The following is a 20,742-nucleotide window of genomic DNA, read 5'->3' on the forward strand; positions in this document are numbered from 1 at the left end:
AGAGTGTGAAGGTCACAAAGGAGAAGACTACTAGAGGAGTGGTGAGATTCTTCTTGTTTTCTCTTCTTTTCTCTTCTTTCCAATCCCATCCGAGAGCATCTAGAGAGTGCTAGCACACTTGTGGTGCTCTCTCTTCCATCCTTGAGAGTTAGAGAACCCTCCTTGTTCGTGTGGATACCGAGAGAGGATTGTCTACGTTGACAATCTTGAGATCCGACGATTTTGGACCTTGCGGGATTGCTAAGGGCTTCGCTACAAGGGTAAACACATTTTCTCATATATCTAAGTAGTAGATCGGTTTTGAACTCGTACAAGAAATAGTTTTTCAAATTTTGTATACGAATCTTTGCATGGATCTACGGCTTTGGGTCCTTCGGGGTTTCCGCGACGCGAAAAAGCGGTTTTCGCGGCCCGAAGAACCCAACAGTGGTATCAGAGCCATGTGCAAAGACTTGTACGAGTTAGTTTTTGGTTTTTGGAAAACAAAAAGCTTCTGTGATTTTCTGTAAAAATTCAATTTTTATGTTTTTATGGGTAATTTTTCCTTATAGGCGAAGCACAAGTGTCTCGGCACTTGTAGGCTTCGGCTATCGGGAAGAATTTTCCCAAACGGCTTCGTTTCGACCCAAAATCTTTTAGGACAGCGGACTCGGGTGCCTTTAGATCACAACGGAGCAACTCACGATGGTTAGATCATGGGTAGGGGCGCTGCCCCTAACCCCGCAAGGGGATTTGCTCCGCGATCGCACCCGAAATCGCTAAAAACGAACCCGTCGGGAAGATTTTTCCGAAACGGTAATGTCTCGGCCCAAATCATTTTGGGACAGCGGGTTTGGGCACTGTTGGATCGCAATGGGACCCTCGCGATGGTTAGATCGCGGGTAGGGGCGCTGCCCCTGGCCCCGCAAGGGGATCCGTTCCGCGATTGCGCCCGAAACCGCTAACCGGGACCACCGGGAAATTTTACTTGTAAAATTGTAAAAAATTATTTTAAAATTACAGAAAATAAGAAAATATATAATTTTGAATTATATATTAATTTTGTGATAGTCATGGCCCAAAACCCAATATGATTGGTTGTGTTGTAATTCATAATACGGCCTGCGTGCCGTGATGTGTTTTCGCGTGTTGTATTTATTTTATTATTCGCGACCTGCGCGTCGTGCCTCGTCTTTTATTCTTGTTGTAAATTAGATTTAGACTCGAATGTAACTCGAGTTTCAAATTGTAATGTACAAATTGGAGCGGTGGAGGGTCCACACGAGACGGAGTTCCGAGGCGGGCACGAGCAACACAAGGTGGTCAAAGGGAGGAGCTTGAAGAAGCTGTTGACCCTAGGTTGACCATTCGATCTTCTCATTGGCTTGAGAAGATCGTAGTAGGGCCATGACTAAATCACAAATAGATTAATTAATTAATTATTATGTATCTGATGCATGTTTAATAGTTAATTAATTAATTAGTGCCTTAATGATTAGATTAGATCTAAGTCGTGCACATGATGCACCCTTGCGATTAGATTAGATCAAAGTCATGCACAAGATGCATCCTTCTCGATTAGATTAGATCTAGATCGAACCAACTCTAAATGCCTAACCGTGTCGTGATACCTATCACTACCTCGATCACATGTATTGTTGAATCTGCCAAAGCAGAGCAATACATATTATCTTGGTAGGATACGGAGGGACAATCTTGGTCCCGCCTATCAACGCATGGGTGAATACGAACTCAATTAGATTGAGTATTCCTAGTTACTCGGTTGGATCGAGTCAACTATAGGCATTATTCCAACGGTTGGAAAAGATAGGTCAAAATCACATCTATATTATCTCTCGGGCGTATTAGCCAAAGCTAACTCGAGTTTTAATATAAATGCGGATATTGATTCTATAAACAAGAGTTGCATAGAGATGTAATTGGTAATCGTTAACTACCGATCATACTAAGCCTTGGGCGTATTAGACAAAACTAACTCAAGGGTTAGTATGATGTGGATCTTGTCCCACAAGAATTATAGAATTCAGTGGGAGCATCATTTAATTAAAGGCCTAATTAAATGATTTTAAAAGAATATGATATTTATTTCTGCAAATTTTTCTGTTGTAGATAACCATAACGTCAAATACGAACACTTTCTCTGTGCGATCTGTCCTTGAGAAGGACAAGCTCAACGGAGCAAATTTCCTGGACTGGTACAGGAACTTGAGAATAGTTCTCACCCAGGAGCGTAAAACGTCCTGGAGCAGCCCATTCTCGAGGCTCCTCCCGCCAATGCCCGCGAGATGACAAAGATGCTTATAAGAAGCATCAAGGCGACGCATTAGATGTGTCCTGTCTAATGCTCGTGACCATGAACTCGAGCTTGAAGCAACATGAGTTGATGGGCGCTACGATATGGTTGAGCATCTTCGCCAACTATATCGGGACAAGTGAGGCATGAGAGATTTGAGATCTCGAAAGCACTGTTTCGACAGGGCTCTGTAGGTCCTTATGTACTCAAGATGATTGGTTACATAGAGAACCTACAAAGACGGGGGTTCCCACTTGGCCAAGAGCTGGCCACTGACTTGATCTTGCAGTCCTTGCCAGATAGCTATAGTCAATTCGTTCTGAACTATAACATGAACGAGATTGACAAGCCACTGCCCGAGCTACTTAGTATGTTACGAACTGCTGAGATTAACCTTAAGAAGGTTAAGCCCATTCTGATGGTTCAGAAGCACAAGGGCAAGGGCAAGCCCAAAGGTAAGGGAAAGTCCCAAACCAAGGGCAAAGGCAAGGCACTGAAGCCTGAAGGAGGGGTCGCCAAGGATGCTACCTGCTTCCACTGCGGTCAGACCGGGCACTGGAAGAGGAACTGCAAGGTATACTTGGAGGATCTTAAGAAGAAGCGAAGTGACACTTCCACTTCAGGTATATATGTTATAGAAGTCAATCTATCTATTTCTACATCTTGGGTATTAGATACTGGATGTGCTTCTCACATTAGTATTGATGTGCAGGCGCTGAGAAATAGCAGAGCATTGACAAAGGGCGAGGTAGACCTGCGAGAAGGAAATAGAGCACGGGTTGCTGCTGTTGCTGTAAGGATTTACTTTCTATCTCTGCCCTCTGGGCTTGTACTAGAGTTAGTCGATTGTTGTTATGTCCCTGCTCTTACTAAGAACATAGTTTCAGTTTCTTGTTTAGACAAGAAAGGATACTCTTTTATAATAAAAGACAAATGTTGTTCTGTTTATTTGAAAGATATGTTCTATTGTAGTGCACCACTAATAAACGGACTCTATATTCTAGACCTTGAGAGCCCTATCTATAACATTAGTACCAATTGGTTCAAGTCAAATGAAATGAACCAAACATACCTCTGACACTGTCGCTTAGGTCATATAAATGACAAGCGCTTATCCCAGCTCATAAGGATGGTATGCTGGACTCATTTGATTTAGAATCATATGAGATATGCGAGTCATGCCTACGAAGTAAGATGACCAAGACCCCTTTAGTGGGCATAGCGAGAGAGCAACTGATTTGTTAGGACTCATACATAGTGATGTATGTGGCCCTTTCAATGTTGCTGCTAGAGGCGGTTATAGATACTTCATCACATTTACTGATGACTTCAGTAGATACGGTTATGCGTACCTGATGACACATAAATCTGAATCCTTTGAAAAGTTCAAGGAATTCAAGAATGAAGTACAGAACCAGCTTGGCAAGAGTATTAAAATACTTCGATCAGATCGAGGTGGTGAATACTTAAGCCATGAGTTTCGTGACTATCTAGCTGAGTGTGGGATCCTATCCCAACTCACTCCTCCTAGAACACCACAGAGGAATGGTGTATCCGAAAGGAGGAATCGGACCCTATTAGATATGGTACGATCTATGATGAGTCACACAGATCTTCCAACATATCTTTGGGGTTATGCTCTAGACACGACAGCTTTCATTCTCAACCGAGTTCCATCCAAGGCCGTGATAAAGACACCATATAGGATATGGACTGGGAGAGATGCCCAGGTGTCTTTCGTGAGGATTTGGGGTTATGAGGCTTACGTACGACGTCAAGTCTCAAACAAATTAGGACCCAAATCTGACAAGTGCTATTTCATCGGATATCCCAAGGAAACTAAGGGATATTACTTCAACATTCCCAGTCAGCACAAGGTAGTTGTGGCAAAGACTAGGGTCTTTCTAGAAAGGGACTTTGTTTCTAGAAAGACTAGTGGGAGCGCGTTCGATCTTGAAGAAGTTCAAGATGCGAACAATAGCACTGATGCCTCGATGGAAGTTGAACTGGAACCACATAGTGTTGTGGATGATGTTGTTCCACAAGGAGTTGAGGAACAACAACCAGTTCAAGTAGACATACCTCTTCGCAGGTCTGATAGGGTACATCGTCAGCCTGAGAGATATTCATTTCTCGTGTCTGACCATGATGACGTTGTGCTCATAGAGGATGAGCCTAACACCTATCAGGAAGCTGTGATGAGACCAGATTCCAAGATATGGCGGATGGATATCAAAAACCACGTTTCTGAATGGAAACATACTCGAGGATGTGTTCATGACACAACCTGAGGGTTTTTGTAGTTCCACAGCCATAGGATCTATCATGTATGCCATGTTATGTACTCGACCTGATGTCTCGTATGCTATGAGCATGACGAGCAGATACCAGTCAGATCCAGGTGAAAGTCACTGGATAGCGATCAAGAATATTCTTATGTACTTGAGAAGGACTAAAGAATATTTCTTGATATATGGAGGCGATGATGAGCTAGCTGTAAAGGGTTACAGTGATGCTAGCTTCCAGACCGACCAGGATGATTATAAATCGCAGTCGAGGTTCGTGTTTTGCTTGAATGGTAGTGCTATGAGCTGGCAGAGTTCACAGCAGTTCTACAACGTTTCCATCTCATTCGAGAGATTATCAATAGAGGAGATGTGAAGATTTGCAGAGTACTTACAGAGGCTAACATTGCAGATCCCTTGACCAAGGCTTTGACACAGAGGAAGCATGACGGTCACACTAGGTCTTTAGGCCTTAGAGGCTATACTGATTGGCACTAGTGCTAGTGGGAGATTGTTAGTTAGAACCCTAGAGCCAATCATTTGATGATTGTATGGACTCATGTATATCATATTCTTATATTAATAAAGGCAATAGTTTGGTTATTATGCTTATTTGTTTTAGTGCCAAATAAACTAAGTATAGTAACGTCCTTGAGTAGAGCGTTCTTACCTATATCAATCAATTGGTTGAATCGATAGTGAGATGATATAGGGAACACTACTCTTAATCATTCCTAGTCGAGTATTAACATTCAGGGATGATGTTAATGCAATAAGACTAGCATGTAGGTCAACTCGATGACTTGATCTCACAAGTCATAGATATGGAGATATCAAGTTGACACATGGGTATATATTGGAGAATGTATACTGAATGACCCCCCATGAGAAAGTATCACGGATCGTTATATGAGTGTCATATACTTTCTCATGTGGCTATTAGTATGACTATTAGTCCTTAGACCTGAAGTCACCATGGATCTCTACATAAGGAGTTATGTACTTTGGTTTCGTCAAACGTCACCCGTAACTGGGTGGACTATAAAGGCGATTACTGGGTATATAACGAATTATGCAGAGGGATGTGAGTGATGTAGATGGGATATATTCCTCCCATATGACGGGAGCGACATCGCTATTCTTGATAGATTGAGACCACTAAGTGCATGGCCATGCCCAAATGAGTCAACATTAGATGTTAAGCTCATTTGATCGAGTGCGTCTACTTGGAGTTCAAGATTTAGATTGATTAGAGGATGACACGGTCTATGCCTCACATTGATCAATCTAGATGTCTAGGATAGAAGGACAATGCCACATATTGTGAGGAGTCACAATTTGTAGTCACAAGGTGATGTTGGATCTCAACATTTCTTGTAACTTGGGTAGCAATGATGTATTGCTAGATGCCGCTCATTGCTTATGTTTCTAAAAGAGTTTAGAAACATTGCCGACGTTACAAGAACCTATTGGGTCACACACAAAGAACATGTGGATGGAGATTAGGTTCATGTGATGAACCAATAGGATTAGGTTCATATGATGAACCAAAGATTGGATTCGAATTAGACTTATTGAGTTAGACTCAATTAGATTCAATTGTTGAATGAGTCTAATTTACATTTGATTCATTGAGTCAATTTATATTAATGAATTGAGATTCATTAAATTAAAATTGACTTGAATCAAAGCTTGGATTTAACTCAACAAGGAAGAGATTGGGTCAAGTTTGACTTGACTAAATTGGAAGTTGGAACATCAAGTTTGACTTGATGCATTGCCACATCATGTAGGTTGACTCATCCTACATGGCATGACACATAGTTGCCACATCACCTCCACCTCATGAGGTGTGCCACCTCATTGGAGGTTACACTCTCCTTTCTTTAATGTGGCCGGCCACATTAATGAGAGGAGTTATGTGGCCGGCCACACTTAATGGTGTGGAGTTTTTTCATTTGTGTGTATTGATGTGGTTTTATTGTATCATCTTCCTTCTTGCTTTGGCTCTCCATGGCTGATGGTTGCCGTGCACTTCATGGTGAGGAGAGGTGTGAGTTAAGTCCAAGACAATAAGAGAGTGTGAAGGTCACAAAGGAGAAGACTACTAGAGGAGTGGTGAGATTCTTCTTGTTTTCTCTTCTTTTCTCTTCTTTCCAATCCCATCCGAGAGCATCTAGAGAGTGCTAGCACACTTGTGGTGCTCTCTCTTCCATCCTTGAGAGTTAGAGAACCCTCCTTGTTCGTGTGGATACCGAGAGAGGATTGTCTACGTTGACAATCTTGAGATCCGACTATTTTGGACCTTGCGGGATTGCTAAGGGCTTCGCTACAAGGGTAAACACATTTTCTTGTAGATCTAAGTAGTAGATCGGTTTTGAACTCGTACAAGAAATAGTTTTTCGAATTTTGTATACGAATCTTTGCACGGATATACGGCTTTGGGTCCTTCGGGGTTTCCGCGACGCGAAAAAGCGGTTTTCGCGGCCCGAAGAACCCAACATTCCTTAGCAAATACGACGCTTCAATCGAGTGTCGTAAAAGAAAAGTAGTCTTCCAATCGGAAGCCGAACTAAGGTTCGAATTTATTTGAGAACCAAAAAAAAGGCATTGAGGGATTCTTATCAGCTATAAAGGCGCAGAAGATGCTAGACAAAGGATGTACTGGCTTTTTAGCACAAATGGTCGACGCGAGTCGAACTAATTACCAGAAACTAGAAGATGTCCCGGTAGTATGCAAATATCTAGGGGTATTTCCCGATGAACTACCCGATTAGCCCTTGATAGAGAGATAGAATTCGAGATTGAATTGATTCCTGGCACTAAACCGATCTCTAAAGCACCCTACCGAATGGCACCGGCTGAGTTGAAGGAACTACAGGGAGAACTATCAAATTTACTTGACAAGGGACTTATCCACCCTAGTCACTCCCCATGGGGAGCTCCGATACTGTTCGTAAAGAAGAAGGACAAAACCATGCGAATGTGTATAGACTACCAAGAATTAAATAAGGTGACAATCAAGAACCGGTACCCTCTTCCACGGATCGACGACTTGTTCGACCAATTGAAGGGTGCAACCGTCTTCTCAAAGATTGACTTGAGATCCGGCTATCATCAGGTGAAAGTGAAACAGGGTGATATTCCGAAGATGACATTTCGAACAAGATACGGACACTATGAGTTTATAGTTATGCCCTTTGGCGTAACTAATACTCCTGCTACATTTATGGATCTGATGAATCGGGTATTTACGGCGTATCTCGACAAATTTGTGATCGTCTTCATTGATGATATCCTCATCTATTCAAGAACCCCAGAGGAACACGTTGAACACCTGAACACAGTACTACAGATCCTTCAGGAGAAACAACTATATGCAAAGTTTTCCAAATGCGAGTTCTGGCTTCATCGAATATCATTCTTGGGTCATGTTATCTCCAAAGATGGAGTAATGGTGGATCCAAGTAAGATCGAAGCTGTAAGTAACTGGAATAGGCCAAAAAGTGCCAGCGAAGTCAGGAGCTTTCTCGGACTTGGAGGCTATTACAGGAAATTTGTAGAAGATTTTTCCAAAATTGCAGCCCCTATGACATGCCTCACCAAAAAGAACAAAAGGTATGAATGGACGGATGACTGCGAGAAGAGTTTCACAGAATTAAAAAGGAGACTGACTAGTGCGCCGATCCTTACTCTTCCGGAATGTGACAAGGGCTTCGATATGTACAGCGATGCCTCCATATTACGATTGGGAGTTGTACTCATGCAAGATGGCAAAGTTATTGCCTATGCCTCTAGACAACTTAAAGAGCATGAAAAGAATTACCCCACCCATGACCTTGAACTAGAAGCCGTGGTCTTTGCGCTCAAAACATGGAGACATTATTTATATGGAGCTCAGTGTAAGATTTACACCGACCACCAGAGTCTGAAATACTTTTTCACACAGAAAGACCTGAATATGAGACAACGTAGATGACTCGAACTAGTCAAGGACTATGACTGCGAGATCTTTTATCATCCAGGAAAGGCAAACAAAGTGGCTGATGCACTCAGCAGGAAGTCTTGTGCCACCTGATGTCGCTATTCTAAAGTTCGAGGATGAACTTTTTATGAGGCATGGGGTACTGTAACACCCACGAATTCTTAAGCTAAGTAGGTGAAGATTTCTTTTAGAATAAAAGAAGATAAGATAGAAATATATATATATATATATATATATATATATATATATATATATATATATATAAAGAATTTGGTCAAGGATTGAACCTTGAACCTTCTTATGCTAAGAATTATAGAATTACCACTAGACCATCATGAGTTATTGTTAAATAGAGAATGGATATTGTAGATAAAGATAAAACCATGATTAAGATAAGAAAGCAAGAAAACATCAAGTAGCTTTCTTCCTCCTTCTCTTGATTAAGAAGCAAGACAAGTTGTTTTTTTTCTTCCTCACTCTTTTTCATTTTCGTGGATGACAAGAGAGAAGGAGAGGAGAGGAAGTAGGGGGATGAATGAAGACATTTCTTCATCATTAAGAGAATAAAAGATGAGTTAAGAAGAGGGGAAAGCAAAGCCTCTTTTTGCTTCTTACTTCCACCTAGCATAAGAGGGAAAATTAAGAAGGGACTTCATTTTTTCTTCCCTTCCCTCATCTTACCGTGACCTAGAGCCTCCTCTCTTCTTTCCCAAAAATCCAACTAAGGTTTTCCCCCTAAGAAAACCAAACCACAAGAAGGAACCCTCAAGATCTACCTCTCACAAGCAAGAAAAACACAAAGGAGCACTAGGAGGAGGAGCTCTCTTCTTTCTTTTCACCAAAGGGTACCTTCTCTTAGGAAAAGACGAAGCAAGAGGATGTGAGTATCCCCTCACCTGTGGTACAAGTGGTTATATGATTTTTTTTCGGGTTTATATGAATTTATAACCTAGAGTTTCCTTTAGAAATTTCGGTTAGGATACTTGTAAAGTTCATGGAAGCTTAAAACCAAAACCAATATGTTTAAGTTTTCCCTCATGATATGTTATGAATATGACCTTGATATTTTATGCTTGTATAAGGCTTGGAGTTAGGTGATACTCTACCTTAGGGTTCGTCCATGAAGAGGCTTAAAACCTAGGGAAGCTCAATTTAAAAACTAACATGCCTATGATCACTTCTATGATGTTATATGAATATTTTCCTTGATGTTTTTACTTGTATGTTGTTTAGAACTAGTAGGACCCTACTTTAAGGTTTCGGTCATGAAGGGATTTAATACCCTAAGGAGGCTCAACCTCAAATTTAGCTTGCTATGTTTTACCTTATGAAAAGATATGAAAAATAACATAAAGCCCTTGAGATTCATGTTGCTTAGAGTTAAGTTTTCACATGTTGAACATTCGGCCACCATGAAATGTAGGGCTTAGGCAAGTCTAAATTCAACTCTAACATGTTTATGTTCCTCCCTATGATATGCTATGAAATTCATAAGGTACTCACATGCTTGTAAATTCTAGAAGAGGTATCAAGTATGAAGTTTTCCATAATATGTTGTGAATGTTCTCTTGAGGTTTATATTTGTATGTGCTTAGAACTAGTAGGACCCTATCACAAGGTTTCGGCCATGAAGGGATTAAATACCTTAATAAGGCTCAACCTCAAATTCAGCTTGCTTATGTTTTACCCTATGAAAAGATATGAAGATAACATAATGCACTTGAGATTTCATGTTGCTTAGGGTTATGCTTACACATGTTGAACATTCGGCCACCATGAAAAGTAGGGCTTAGGCAAGCCTAAATTCAACCCTAATATGTTATGTTTTTCTCTATGATATGCTATGAAATTTATAGGGTACTCATATGCTTAGAATCTATGCTTTTGGTAGCATTCGGCCACTTACACTTGGTGATCTTAGGGAGCTTGAACTTTAGCCTAATATGCTTATGTGAATGCCTATGATAAATTCATGGAAATTGATTAAGATTCACATATTTACATGCTATTGTAACCAAGTTTTTGGACCATGTATGTTTCGGCCAAGATGGATTTAAAAACCTAGGAAGCATAGAACCTAAATCAAATATGCTTATGATGTTCCTTATGTTCAATGTTATGGAAATGAATGTGGGTTCATATGCTTGTATGATTTCATGAAACCTAAATGAGCCTTTGCATGTTTCGGCCACCCTTAGTGGGTCGAGAAATTTGACTAAGTTATGACTTAATATGTACTTCCCTTGCCATGATATGAATTAGGAAAAAAATTAACTTGTGATCCATGCATGATTATGTTTCTTTTTCCTTCCATGATATATTATGTTGCTCATTTACATATGCTTATGAACCATGCATGAGAATGATACCTAAAATGGCTATGTGCCCAAATATGATGGCTTTGTGCCCAAATATGGTTGCTATGTGCCCAAAGACAAGTATGATGGCTATGTGCCCAAGTATGCATGGCTATGTGTTCATTTATGCATACCTTATAAATGACATGAATATGATATGCTATGAATGACATGAATGTAATATGCTATGAATGTTATGAACATGATATGCTATGAATGACATGAACATGATATGCTATGAATGACATGAACTTGATATGCTATGAATGACATAAACATGATATGCTATGAATGACATGAACTTGATATGCTATGAATGACAGAAATAAGATATGCTATGAATGACATGAATATGTTATGAAAAGATAGAGATATGATATGACATGTATTTTACTTTGAATGGCTTGTACCAAAAGGGTGGGCTCCTTATGCGCCCCTAGGTCGAATTACGGGCCTAGTAAAGGGTGGGCTCCTTACGTGCCCCTAGGCCGAGCTACGGGCCTAGTTTCCTAGTAGGTTCAAGACTTGCTACCTTGGGTCTACTTAGGATGCGCGCATTATGTATGTATGTGGTACTAAGCCGGGCCCCTTTCATGTTGAGATTATTTTCAAGTACTATATGATATTGTTTTAAGACATCTCACACATGACATAAAATCATGTTTTGAAATGCATATTGCACATGACATTTACATTTCCCATGTTTTAAAGGACATCTTGCATCCATGCTCATGATATGATGAAAAGTAATGCTTACAAGATATGCTATGATATGATGCCTTGATGTTATGAAAAGAAATTTCATGATGTTTTCACTATGCTATGATGTACACTTATGTTATGATATGATCTATACCATGATATGATGATTTTCTTATGTTATGATAGTACCACCATGCTATGATAGGATCTATGCCATGATACGCTGATTTTCTTATGTCATGATAGTACCTCCATGTTATGATATGAATTATACCATGATATTATGATTTCTTATGTTATGATGTGATTTATGCTATGATAGGATGTTACTTGTACCATGATAAGAATTAAACCATAATATGTTGTTTACTTTACCTTATGTCATTACTGAGATTCATGCCATGATTTGATATGTTTTAATTACATGATGATATGAGCACCAATTACTCTATAATGTATGATATGATGATGTTGCATGATACGTTGGTTTTTGTGAGTAGGAAAAGATCTCACTAAGCATTGAGTGCTTACAGATACTTTTCCTTGTACCATAGATAAAGGTAAAGAATGGAGAAACTAGAGGCGCAGCAGGAAGGGGCAAGAGATGTGTGATGGTGACTTGGCTAAAGAAACAAAATAACCTGCTTAAGTGAACTTAGAATAATATGTTATGTCATGGGATGTCTTTTATGATTCTCTATGCATGAGTTAGAAATGAATACTATGACTATTTAAGTTGAACTATGTTATTTCTTATACATATGCCTACTATGTTACTCTATGCTTAGAAACATAGATATGCTTCCGCTGTATGCTTGTATGAATGTTTAAGTTACTAAGTCTAAGGATAAGGAAAGTAACCCCACCCTCACTAGGCTGGAATGGTAGTAAAGGGGCGGGCGTTACACAATGTGAGGCGTAGACTGTGTCATCCTCTAATCAATCTAAATCTTGAATCCCAAGCAGACTCACTTAATCAAATGAGCTCAACATCTCATATTGACTCATTTGGGCATGACCATGCACTTAGTAGTCTCACTCTATCAAGAATATCAATGTCTCTCCCGTCATATAGGAGGGATAGATCTCATCTACATCACTCACATCCCTCCGCATAATTGTTACATATCTAGTAATCGCCTTTATAGTCCACCCAGTTATGGGTGACGTTTGACGAAGCTAAAGTATGTAACTCCTTATGTAGAAAATCATGGTGACTTCAGGTCCAAGAACTAATAGTCATACTAATAGCCACATGAGAAAGTATATGACACTCATATAATGATCCATGATACTTTCTCATGGCGGGGCATGCAGTATACATTCTCCAATGCATACCCATGTGTCAATTTGATATCTCTATATCCATAACTTGTGAGATCAAGTCATCGAGTTGATCTACATGCTAGTCTCATCGCATTAACATTGCCCCTGAATGCTAATACTTGACTAGAAATGATTAAGAGTAGTGTTCTCTATATCATCTTACTATCGATTCAACGAACCGATTTATATAGGTAAGAACTTTCTACTCAAGGACACTATTATACTTAGTTATTTGACACCAATACAAGTAAGCATAATAACCATAAACAAATCCCTTTATATATATAAGTATATGATACAACGAGTCCATACAACAATCATCAAATGATTGACTCTAGGGCTCTAACTAATAGTTCTTTCCTTCTAGGTGTTAGTTAGAGCCCTAGAGCCAATCATTTGATGATTGTTGTATGGACTCATTGTATCATATTCTTATATATAAAGGCTTTTGATTTTGGTTATTATGCTTACTTGTATTGGTGCCAAATAAACTAAGTATAATAGCGTGCTTGAGTAGAGGGTTCTTACCTATATCAATCGGTCAGTTGAACCGATAGTGAGATGATATAGGGAACACTACTCTTAATCATTCCTAGTCGAGTATTAACATTCAGGGACAATGTTAATGCAATAAGACTAGCATGTAGGTCAACTCAATGACTTGATCTCACAAGTCATGGATATAGAGATATCAAGTTGACACATGGGTATGCATTGGAGAATGTATACTGAATGACCCGCCATGAGAAAGTATCATGGATCGTAATATAAGTGTCATATACTTTCTCATGTGGCTATTAGTATAACTACTAGTCCTTGGACCTGAAGTCACCATGGATCCCTACATAAGGAGTTACGTACTTTGGCTTCGTCAAACGTCACCCATGACTAGGTGGACTATAAAGGCGATTACTGGGTATGTAACGAATTATGCAGAGGGATGTGAGTGATGTAGATGGGATCTATCCCTCCTATATGACGGGAGCGACATCGATATTCTTGATAGAGTAAGACCACGAAGTGCATGGCCATGCCCAAATGAGTCAATATGAGATATTGAGCTCATTTGATTGAGTGAGTCTACTTGATCAATCTAGATGTCTAGGATAGAAGGATAATATCATATATTGTGAGGAGTCACAATTAGTAGTCACAAGATGATGTTGGATCTAAACATTCTTGTAACTTGGGTAGTAATGATGTGTTGCTAGATACCGCTCATTACTTATGCTTCTAAATGGGTTTAGGAGCATTGCCAACGTTACAAGAACCTATAGGGTCACACACAAAGGGCAATTAGATGGAGATTAGGTTCATTTGATGAACCTAAAGGATTAGGTCCATGTGATGAACCATATTGGATTAAGAGTAATCCAAATTAGGCTAATTGAGTTGGACTCAAGTTGGTTCATGTGTTAAGTGAGTCTAATTTGGACTTAGACTCCTTTAATTAATTTAATTCAATGAATAGAGATTCATTAAATTAAAATTGACTTGAACCAATGGTTAGATTAGATCAACCAAGGGAGAGAAGTGGTAAAGTTTGACTTGACTTAAGTAGGAAGATGAAGAGTCAAGTTTTGACTTGACTTTGACTTGACCAATGCCACATCATCAAGGCTTCTTTATTTGGTCAAGTTTAACTTGACCAAATGCCACCTCATGGAGGAGATCAAGAGACTTGACTATTGATATTCCATGGGGGTTACAAACCATTATGTGGCCGGCCACCTTTAGTGTGGATGAGATTGATTTTTTTCATTCAAGGCATTCATTCCATCTTCTTCCTCTTGCTCTCAATTTTCTTCTCCCTCTCCTCTCTTGGCCAAACACTTCATAGGTTCTAGCACACCTTTTGTTTGGCCCTTCCATCTCTTGCTTGTGTTGATACATATAGAGAAGTGTCTACTTTGACACTTTCGAGATCCGGCGAACCGAGGACTAGCGGGATTGCGAAGGGCTTCGCATCAAGGGTAAAATTCCTTCTCCTAGTTTAGATCTAGCATAAGAAACTTATACTCGTAATGTTTTTCGAAAATTTTACCTCGCACAGATCCGGTGGCATGGGAATCGGGGTTTCCACAATGCGAAAAAGCAGTTTTTGCGGCTCGAAATTTCCAACAATGGTATCAGAGCCACGTGCGAAGTCTTGTACGTGTTTAATTTGTATTTTTTTTAAAAATATCAGTTCTGTAACTTTCTATAATTTTATGGTTTTTATGGTTTTTATGGGTATTTTTCTCGTAGAAGCGAAGCACAAATGTTTCGAAACTTGTAGGCTTCGACTACCGAGAAGATTTTTCCGAAACGGCAAGGTTTCGCCCCAAAATATTTTGGGACAGCGGGCTAAGGCACTGTAGGATCGCTAAGGAACACTCGTGATGGTTATATCGCGGGCAGGGGTACTGCCCCTGGCCCCGCAAGGGGATTCGTTCCGCGATTGCGCTCGAAAATCCGCTAAACGGGACCGCCAGAAAATTTACTCATAAAAATTGTAAAAAATGTTGTAAAAATTATAGAAAATATATAATTTAGAATTATGTATTATTTTGTGATAGTCATGGCCCAAAAGACCCAAATTAAGTTTGAAAATTATGTTGTAATTCATATTACGGCCTGCGCGCCATCATTTGTGTTGTGTGTGTTGTGTACTTGATACGCGACCTGCGCGTCGTGCCTTTCTCCATTTATTATTGTTGTAAATTAGTTTAGAATTGAATGTAACTCAAGTTTCAAAATTTTAATGTACAAAATTGGAGCCGTGGAAGGTCAACTCGAGACGGGGTTACGAGGAGGGCGCGAGTAACACAAGGTGGTCAAAGGGAGGAGCTTGAGAAGCTGTTGACCCTAGGTTGACCATCAGATCATCTCATTGGCTTGAGAAGATCGTAGTAGGGCCATGACTAATCACAAATAGTATAATTAATTGCTCGTGTGTGTGTCTTTGATGCATGCTAGTAAATTAGTTAATTAGCGCCTTAACGATTAGATTAGATCTAAATCGTGTACAAGATGCACCCTACGATTAGATTAGATCTCAATTGCATCAACTCTAAAATGCCTACCATGTCGTGATACCTATCACTACCTCGATTGTTAGAGTGTATACTAAAAGCCTAGCTTTTGGTATAAACATTTATCTAGAAAAAAGATTCACATTGGTCAAATGTCAACATTTATGATAAATGTAGTTGTTCAATTAATTTATATTGTAGATAACATGGTGTATGGTGTCACACACAGAGGATCATGTTATCAGTACCTTATAAATTATAAACAGTACCTCACGACCAAGATGGAAAGGAACAAACCATTAGAAGGTCGTAGTGTAATTAGGTATTAGTTTATCTTAACTATATAATTACACTAGTACACTTAGAGTGTATTGAGTAGGACCATTAGAGGTCGTTTCCTTTTATACTGACTTTATAAAGGAACAACGACCTCAGTTATTATGGAAGTGTGTGCTCTTAATCCTAATATAATAACAAGCATATATATTTGATATTCATTTCTTTAATTTATCAATGGGTGAGATTTAGTTCGATAAATCAATAAGCCCGATAAGTTAGGAAATGATGTTACTTATAGTGTGACTTGTTGATTATAGAAGGAAATTGTGTCCTAATAATCTAAGTTGATAATGTCCCCAAGAGGAGCTCATAAAGATTGTCATGTTAAACCCTGCAGCTAGACTTAGTCCGACATGACGATAAGGTTGAGTGGTACTACTCTTGGACATATATATTAATTAAATGAGTTGTCAGTAACTCACTTAATTAGTAGACATTCGACATCTTAAACACAGGGAGACTAACATACTCATAATAAGAAGGAGCCCAAAAATGTAATTTGGATTGGTGCGGTAGTTCAATAATAATTCTTTAGTGGTATGAATTATTATTGATGAAATTAAATTGTGTGTTTAGGGTGAACACGGGAAGCTTAATTTCATCGGGAGACCAAAACCAATTCCTCCTCTCGGTCCCTATCGTAGCCTCTTATATATAGAGATTTATACCCACCATATGTCCACCATATACCCACCTTCTTACCCACTTTTGGTGTCGGCCAAGCTAGCTTGGAACCCAAGCTAGGGCCGGCCAAGACCCAAAGGTTGAGCCAAGTTGGTGGCCGGCCAAAGCATGGGTCCCAAGCTTAGGTGGCCGGCCACTAGAAAATTAAAAGGAATTTTTATTAAAATTATTTTTTATGTGGATATCATGGTTTTAAAAGAGAGTTTAAAATTTAAATCTTTCCTTTTATAGCTTTCTACAAAAGATTAAGAAAAGATTTGAAATCTTTCCATATTTGTAGATTAAAAGAATACTTTAATTTTGAGAAAACTTTCCTTTTTTAACCATGTTCATGTTTTAAAAGATAGTTTAAAAATTAAATATTCTATTTTATTAGTTTCTACAAAAAATTAAGAAAAGATTTGATATCTTTCCTTATTTGTAGATTTTAAAGAGATTTTAATTTTTAGAGATAACTTTCCTTTTTGGAAATTATCCACATATTTAAAAGAAAGATTTTAATTTATAAAATTTCCTTTTTAATAACCATGAAGGAATTAAAATTATTGGAGAAATTTTTATAAATTTCTGGAGAGAAATTAGGAAGTTTTAATTAATTATAACTCTCCTTGTTTATAGCTTATGGTGGTCGGCCATTAGTATTAAGAGAAGAAAATTGTTTTTAATTAAAATAATTTTTCTTTTTCATGGTAAAGAAATTAAGGAAGTTTTTATTTAAAATTTCCTTATTTGCCAAGACCACGGATTATAAAAGAGGGGATAGAGGTAGCTTAATGGCTAATGACTCTATTCTATTCTTCCTCTCTTTTCCTCCTTGGTGGCGGGCCCTAGCTTCTCCCTCTTCTCTTCTTTATGTGGCCGGCGGCAACCCCTCTTGGAGCTCTTGATGGTGGCCGGTTCTAGCTAGGAGAAGAAGGAGAGAAAGGAGGTATTGTTTTATGCATCCCTTGGAGCTTGGTGGTGGTGGCCGGACCTCTACTTCTCTTGGAGAATTGTGGTGGCCGAAACATAGAAGGAAGAAGAAGGTGCTTGGTGGTTCTCATCTCGGAAGATCGTTGCCCACACAACGTCCGAGGTTAGAAGAGGAATACGGTAGAAGATCAAGAGGTCATTAAAGTTTACAAAGGAAGGTATAATTAGTAATTAATTTCCGCATCATACTAGTTGTATTTCTTTTGTGTGAATTCTAAATACAAGAGGCAATTAGATCTAGTTTTTCGAAATAGTTTTTCGAGTTTGTGTTTTCTTCTTTTTCGAATTTGTGATTCGATTGTTCTTTTTGGTTAACCTAGAGTTATTTAAGGAAATAAATATTAGCTTACCTTAAAAGGCTTTGCCTAGGCGGTGGTGGTTGCTCCCATATCCAAGAAGGCCATGTGCCTCGCCATGCAGTCTTGGAAGCTAATTTTGGAAATTAATATTTATGGAATTAATAACTTACGTAGATTTAAATCAATAGTGTTAAGTTCCGCTTGCGATTCAAATCTAAACCATTAAGAACTGATAAGTTAAATTTGGAATCAATGATATTAAGTTCCTTCTGTGATTCCTAATTTAACTTCAAAAGAACACAATAGGTTATTTAAGGAAAGGTTCGACACTTGTACAAAAAATTTTTGTACAATGGAACCGGTACATTTTCCTAGGACTAACAAACAATTTGTATCAGAGCTAGGATTTGCCTCTGTGTGTTTAGAATTCAAATAGGTTATGCACATGTCATACATAATTTAGGCAGGATAATAGTAGGATGTGCTAACTCTTTGGTTGTAGGCTCCAACTATTATGGCTTATTGATGTTGTGTGTGATTGGACCCTTGGACATCTCAAGGGAAATATTTTGTATGTGCATGATTGTATGTAACTAATACAGCTGGAGCTGTATTATCCCTAGGATTTTAGAATTTTATTTCCGATCTAGATTACATGTACATTCCCTCGTGGAATATAGGATCGATATATGTAAAATTCTATTTTTGTCACGGATCGGATTCTTGCGAGGCGTGGTACTTTTGGAGCACCAGAGATGCAGCGGATTAAGAAGCAAGATGGATGTGACGATTCGACCCAATGGCAGTGGCTAAAGATGGCAGCAGCAAGGGTTGGAGCACACGGAGGACAGTGATGGAAAAAGGCCATAATAGTTGGAAAATATTTTCCAAATTTATTGCTTTTTATTTACTGTATATGTGTGCATGTGTGTGATAGCTTGGTTAAAATTCCTCACCATAAATAACTAAGTGGGAGAGAGATTATTATATGAATCCCATGGTCTCCATTACTGGTTTGTAAGTGATGCAACAAGCTTGCGTGTTGGCTCTGAGTGCCTTCCTCCATATCAGATGAGTTTGTTTGCGAATCACTAGATCAAACTTCCATTTAGGATGACTATAGGAAATTAATTAAGAGTGTGTGATCTTCCCCATCGGAAGGGGCACAATCTTATTAATGGACTTAGTGTCAAGTAATGATATACACTTAGGCACGTCTAATAGTATCCTCCCCATCGGAGTCACTGCTATTATTTGTGTGACCAAAGGAAAACCAACTATTAATTTGTCAAAAAGATAAGTTAACAAGATAATAAAATTAAAACCCCCTCTTACAAATGTCGAGTTTTTGTTTACGTCCACACTATCGTGGCATACAAAATTCACAATGTATGAGGTAATTTTATTTGTCAGGATGACAAGGAAATAAAATTAATGGGAAAAACTCCTCTTACAAATGTTTGGTTTTGTATATGTCCACATTATTGTGGCATACAAAATTCATGGTGTTTGAGGTAATTTTATTTGTCATAAAGATTTATTGACAAGATAATTAATGGGTAAAACCCTCCTCTTACAAATATTGAATTTTGTATACGTCCACACTATCGTGGCATGTAAAATTGTCAGTGTTTGAGGTGTTGGTGAATTTAAATAATATTGTTTGAGGAATCAATATTATTTTAAATTCAAAGTTTTGACCAAAATATTTGATCAAAGATAGACCAACTATTAATTTTATTTGTCATGAAGTTAGAATGACGAGATAATAAAATTAATAGACAAAATCTCTTTTTGTATACATCCACACTATCGTGGCATACAAAATTAACAGGGATTTTAAAGTGTTGGTCTTGACCAAATATTTTTGTGATTCTTAGGATTTCAAATGTTAGTCAATCCCCTAGTTGTTATAATATAGAATTGACTTAGTAGTCCCAATTGTAATGATTGGAAAACTTGGACATTAAGGTAGACTGTCCTCACAGAACTGAGAACAATAACAGCGTATTTTATTAGTTGTTGAAACATATTTAGTGGTATTATCTACCAGTACCTTGCGTGTAGATACAGGAACCACTGATTATGTCTGCAATTCATTGCAGGGGTTCCAGGAAATCTGACAACTATATAAATCACCATTCACATGGGCACTGCTGTAAAAGTAGCAGCTGTTGCAGTGGGAGATGTTTATCCTTTGATAGGAATAAAATATGGATTATTAGAAATTATCTTTACGTACTAAGTTTAGAAAGAACCTGATTTCAGTTTCTAAACTATTAAAGAATAGATATTCTATCTATTTTGATAACAAACTTGTTATCAAGAAAAATAGAGAAGTTATCTGTTCTGGTACATTGGTTGACAATTTATAATCCAATAACTCCCACGATGCAATTAATGGAAATTAATAACACATTTTCTATCTTTAAGAGAAAGTAACCTTCAGAAATGAACCTATCATATTTTTGGCATCCAATGCTAGG

Source organism: Zingiber officinale, chromosome 9B, assembly GCF_018446385.1.
Source record: "Zingiber officinale cultivar Zhangliang chromosome 9B, Zo_v1.1, whole genome shotgun sequence".
NCBI lineage: Eukaryota > Viridiplantae > Streptophyta > Magnoliopsida > Zingiberales > Zingiberaceae > Zingiber > Zingiber officinale.